This window comes from Dipodomys ordii, unplaced genomic scaffold, assembly GCF_000151885.1.
Source record: "Dipodomys ordii isolate 6190 unplaced genomic scaffold, Dord_2.0 Scaffold111, whole genome shotgun sequence".
Classification (NCBI taxonomy): Eukaryota; Metazoa; Chordata; class Mammalia; order Rodentia; family Heteromyidae; genus Dipodomys; species Dipodomys ordii.
This window is the reverse complement of record NW_012267327.1, coordinates 2,310,021-2,315,957: the sequence shown is the minus strand read 5'-3', so window position 1 is coordinate 2,315,957 and position 5,937 is coordinate 2,310,021. Positions and strand designations below refer to the sequence as shown.

General features: G+C 50.1%; 1 pseudogene; it reads right to left on the bottom strand.

Annotated features, from left to right (window-relative positions):
- Positions 1-1,863: 1,863 nt before the first annotated feature.
- On the bottom strand, positions 1,864-5,662 carry LOC105994870 (annotated as a pseudogene).
- Positions 5,663-5,937: the final 275 nt, after the last annotated feature.

Below are 5,937 nucleotides of genomic sequence, written 5' to 3'. Positions count from 1 at the left end.
TGGGTTACTGGGTTGAGTGGGCCGGGATCAGGGTTTAGTACAGGGTTGGGGCCAATGGGCTGGGGCAGAGTCTGAACTTCCAGCCTCTGTATAGTGATCCAACCCCTTCAGTCGGTCCCCTGTTCATAATATCTTAGGCCCCAAATCTTTCCATAGGCCCACTTTGGTCTAAGGGTTTCTTGATTCTAATAAAAATGTGGGTACAGGGTTTATGACCCTCATCTTTAAAATAGCTGCCCCTAAGATATCACTAGACATAAGCCGACAGGGAGGCATCCCTGTACTTGTACCATCCCAAGTACCAACAGATTTCTTTCCTCCTCCAATAGTGGTAGGCAGTCCGTCATCCTGTTGGGGCAATCTTCCCACTGTAATGTCTGGATCATTATCCATCACCCAGTCAGACGCTATAGTTTCACAGCCCCAGTGGGCACAATAATAATGCCCAGGTTGATTGCAAGAAGAGATCGTACTAGGGCACATGTAAAAGGGGCTGGAAGAGTAGCAGGGGTCTATGGGAACCAAGGCACAGGTGGTTGTATTAAATTGAATGATGTCATGACTTAAGGCCTGGGTTTTGTGCATTATTTCTCCCGAATCAGTTTTCCAAAGTTCCCATATGTATTCTTTCGATTGGTGGGAGGTGGCCAAAACCCAGGGGCCGGCAAAAATTCCTATTAAACTCATTAGGCCCTGCCATATCTTTATGGTGTAATTTTAACTTTAGGGGGTTAGAATTATGGCTTGGAATCAGTTCCCACTCGGGCTCCTGTCCCTTTACAAAACAGTCTCTCACGTGGGCCAACTCTGCCGATTTGATGTGACAATGATGAATCCAGGTGGCGACGACCTCGACTTTGAGAGCGGTGGGAGTGGTGAGAAGCACTATGTAGGGTCCCTTCCAGCAAGGCTTTAGGGTCTCTTGTTGGTGTCTGTTGACATAGACCCAGTCTCCGGGTTGGAACTCGTGGGGCTGGGGAGGAGGTCCTATCTCGTAGAGTGCTCTGAGTCTCGGCCACATGTCCTGATGGACCTGTTGTACTGCCCGCAAAGAGCGCAACAGTTCTGAATCATCAAATTCCACAATTAGATGACTTGATAGGCTGGGGATAACAGGTGGGGGCAAGCCAAACATAATTTCAAAAGGGGTAAGTCCTAGTTTATAGGGAGAGTTGAGGACCCTATATAAGGCATAAGGAAGGAGGGCCACCCAGTCTCTGCCAGTCTCCATGGTCGATTTGGTTAAGGTCTCCTTTAAGGTTCGATTCATCCTCTCTACCTGTCCTGAACTTTGGGGGAGATAAGCACACTGTAATTTCCAATCTGCCCCGAGGATGGAAGCCAATCCCTGATTTACCTTGGACATGAAGGCAGATTCATTGTCTGATCCTATCATCATGGGGAAACCATACCTGGGCAGACTATCCTCCAATAACTTCTTGATTACTACCTGAGCCGTTTCCTTTTTTGTGGGGAAAGCTTCTGCCCATCCTGAGAAGGTATCTACAAACACTAATAGGTATTTGTACCCACACTTTCCTGGTTTTACTTCAGTAAAATCTATCTCCCAGTACACTCCCGGCCTGTCCCTCCTTTCTCTAGTACCCGAGCCCAGCGTCCCGGAGTAGTGAGCTGGCATGTCTTGCAAGCTGCTACAATCCGCTGAATTTTGAAAGTGGCACCCTTGATTTTAAGCTGCGTGACTTAGCAGGTCTTGCATTCTCCTTTCTCCCAGGTGGGTGGTTTGATGCATTTTTTGTAAAATCTGGTGGCCTAGTTCCTCCGGAACTATGATCTTTCCCTGGTAGTCCCGCCACCATCCCTGTATGCACTGTGTCCATGGGCACAATCCCTCTATCCAGTTTAAATTCTCTTCTGTGTACTGGGGTACCTCGGGCAATTCTCAGGGCCCTGGATCTGGGCCTGAAAGGCCACCTCCCGAGCTGTTTTGTCTGCGTAGTTGTTGCCTCTGGATACTCTGTCTCTCGCCTTTTGATGTCCAGGACAGTGGACAATGGCCAGTCTCTTGGGTAGCCACAGCACTGCTAGGAGAGCAAGAATCTCTTCCTTAATTTTTATGGTTTTTCCCCTCTGCCGTTAATAGTCCTCTCTCTTTATAAATGGCCCCATGTACATGGGCCGTGGCGAAGGCATATCAGCTGTCGGTATAGACTGTCAGCTGTTTGTCTTTTCCCAAAGTCAGAGCTTGAGTGAGGGCTATGAGTTCTGCCTTTTGAGCCGAAATCCCTGAGGGGAGGGGCTCGGCCCAGATCACCTCGGTCTCTGAGACTACCGCGGCACCCGCATACCTCTTGCCATCTCGGATGAAACTGCTCCCATTGGTGAACCAGGTGACATCTGTGTTCGGCAGTGGCTGGTCGCTGAGATCGTCTCTGGTCCCATGAACTTGCGCAAGGATCTGTGCACAGTCATGGAGGGGAGCCTCCAGGTTTGGGGCTGGCAATAGTGTTGCAGGGTTGAGTGCTGTCGGTGCCTGAAAGATGATACTGAGGGGGTTGAGTAAGAGTCCTTGGTAGTGAGTCAGGGGGGCATTGCTGAGCCAATGGTCTGGAGGTTGTTTCAGCACACTCTCTATGGCCTGAGGGCCGGCCATGTGCAACTCCTGTCCCATGGTCAGTGCGTTTTTGACCATGAGCGCAGTGGCCGGTATTATCCATAGACATGGGGTCCATCCAGCCGCATCTGGGTCCAGTTTTTTTTATATATATATACAACTGGTCGCTTCCAGGTCCTGCTGTGTCAGGATCCCTTTTGCTACCCCCTTATGTGCGTCCACGTAGAGGTAGAAAGGCTTAGAGACGTCCGGCAACCCCAGGGCTGGAGCGGACAGCAGGGCTGCTTTTAGTCTTTGAAATGCCTGCTCTGCTTCTTCTGTCCATTAGAAAAGTTTGCTTTTCACCTCATATAGGGTTTTGGCCAACTGCGTGAAATCCCGGGATCAATAAGTGGCAGAAGCTGGCTGACCCCAGGAATTCCCTCACTTCTCGCCGGGAGTCGGGTCACGGTATTTTAAGGACAATCTCTTTTCTTGCCTCAGTCAGCCAACGCTGCCCTTCTTTTAGAAGGTACCCCAGGTATGTCACTTCTGGTCTACAAATTTGGGCTTTCTTTGCAGATGCCCGGTACCCCAGGTTACCCAAAGTCTGGAGTAAGTCCTCCGTTCACTGAGTGCACTCTTCCCGAGTCTCTGCAGCTATTAACAAATCATCCACATATTGTAGTAAAGTCAAGCCAGGGTGGCTTTCCCGAAACTCACCCATGTCTTCATGTAATGTCTCATCGAACAGGGCTGGTGAGTTTTTGAAACTTTGGGGAAGCCGGGTCCAAGTCAACTGGCCATGAATGCCTTTTTCAGAGTCAGTCCATTTGAATGCAAAGAGATTTTGACTCCTGGGCACCAAGGACAGGCTGAAGAATGCATCCTTGAGATCCGGAACAGTTACCAGGTCCTATATGGCAGGAGGACACTCAAGAGAGTATAGGGGTTAGGTACCGTAGGGTGAATGTCCATGACCCTCTTATTTACTTCCCTCAAGTCTTGTACTGGCCGGTACTCGTTGGAGTTGGGCTTCCGGACCAGTAACAGTGGGGTGTTCAGGGCAGACCGGCAGGGGCTAGCACCCCCTGCTCTAATAGCCTCCAAATGTGGGGTGTTATTCCTACTTGGGCTTCCTTGGTCATGGGTTATTGATGGACCCTGACCGGATCAGCCCCTGGTTTTAACTCAATAAAGAGGGCTGGTTGGTGTTTTGCCAGGCCCATCCCTCCAGTTTCGCCCAAGCCCCAGGGTACCTGCTCAGCCAGTAATTGAAGTCTGTGTCCGGAGGGTGTGGTTGTAGGTGAAGGCAGTATTCATCCTCTAAAGCCAATGTCAGCATAGGAAATGGCTGACCTCATGAGTCCGTTACCGGAGGGCCGTTGGGGTGAAAATGGATTTGTGCTCCTATATTAGTCAACAAATCTCAACCCAGAAGGGAGTAGGGCTATCGGGGATGACTAAAAATGAATGGGTCACTCTCCCAGTCCCAAGGTCAACAGTTCTCTTAGTGGTCCACGGGTATTTCTTTACTCCGGTGACTCCTTGTACCCACGCAGCATTGTCGGAAACTTTTCCCTTAGGCTCAATCAAGGCTGAATGTTGAGCCCCTCTGTCAACTAGAAAGTCTACCGGGGTCCCCTCCACCTTAAGAGTTACCGTGGCTTCGGAGAGGGGAGCCCAACCCCGTCACTCCTAGTCTTCTTTTGGAGGAGCAGCCATTAACATTGGTCTCTGGGGGGGGGCATCGTCTAGATCTCTGTTCTTCCCTTTTGGGACATTCTTTAGCCCAATGTCCTGTCTCATGGCCAAAGGCGCACTGGTCTGACCTGGGCCCGGCCACCGGCTGTCTCTGGGGTCTTTTCACTCCCACCCCATACATCCTTTTCCCCCTTTGTTCCCCTGACCCTTTTTCAACTGCTGCCACTAACATCCTAGTCATTTCCCTGGTAGCTCCTACTTGCTTTTCTTCCGGAGTGTCTCTATTATTGTATACTTTTTGGGCTATGCTCACTAAGTCCTGAATATTTTTGCCCTCCAAGTCCTCAAGCTTCTGTAATTTTCTTTTAATATCTGGGGCTGCCTTGTTAACAAAGGATATAACTACTGTGGTCTGATTTTCGGGATCACCTGGATCTATTGGGGTGTACTGCCTAAAGGCTTCCATCAATCTTTCTAGAAAACTAGAGGGGGACTCATTCCTTTCCTGCATTATTGAATATACTTTGACCAAATTAGTGGGCTTGTAAGCAGCCCCCCGGAGAACCAGCCATTAGAGTCTGGTGGTAGACCCCGTAGCCTCTCTCTACCTGCAGCCTTATTGTAATCCCAATCATCAGGAGGGGGCCTGGTCAAGGGATTAATTAGATCCGTATTAATGGTGCCCGTCACCTCCCCTGATTAGTTTTAGGGCCTCTGCCTGGATCCTCTCTCTCTTTCTTCAGTGGTGAACAGGATCCGAAGCAGCTGCTCGCAGTCATCCCAGGTGGGCTGATGAGTAAACATTACACTGTCTAAAAGAGTAATCCAATTTTTAGGGTTATCTGAATACTTCGCATTTTGGGACTTCCAATTGTATAAATCACTGGTTGAGAAGGGCCAATATTGGAGTCTCGGGTTTCCCGTGTCACGGGGTGGCCCAATCTCCTGAGCGGCAAGGCCACCCCATGAATCCGGAGAGTGAGGACTGGTGGCCAGAAGGGTGCACCCCGTGTCCTCCCTGCAGGGCCCTCCAAATCTTCTCCTCTGACTTTTCCTCCCCCCTTATGCTCCTGCCTTCCCGGGGGCCAAGGGCGCTGCCAGGGGTCGTGGGACAGGGTAAGGTGGGGGCAGAGTATGGAGGAGATTTGGATCATCATCCACTAGAACAGGAGGAGGCGCTGATGGGCTAGGCGCCTGTGGGCCTTTCAGGGCCAATATGGTGGATGCACCAGGAGTGGGGAACAGGAAGTGGGGTACCCACCTTGGGAGGTCTTCTACTAGATCTTCCCATACCAGGATATAACGAATCTGATCTGGGTGTCCCAACTTTCCAGGCAGGAATATTTTGTACTTTACCTTCTGAATAATTGACAGGTTAAAGGTGCCCTCTGGAGGCCATCCCATCTCGAAGGCCGGCCACTTTGAACAACAAAGAGTGGTTAGCTTGCCTTTTTTAATTTCAAGACTTAAGTTGTGGGCCTTGTCTTTAGCATCTTTGAAATGGTTAGTCAGGAGAGTCAAAGGAGTACTCAGACTACTCTAGCCTTGTCCCATTGTGGGGTGGGAGAGAACCCAACCCAAGAAGAAAATTACTGTAAGGAGGAGGCACCCGAAAAGGAATTGATAAAGTCGGTGGGTTGGTGATTCTGGTGCACAAAAACAGGCCTTTCGGGGAATAA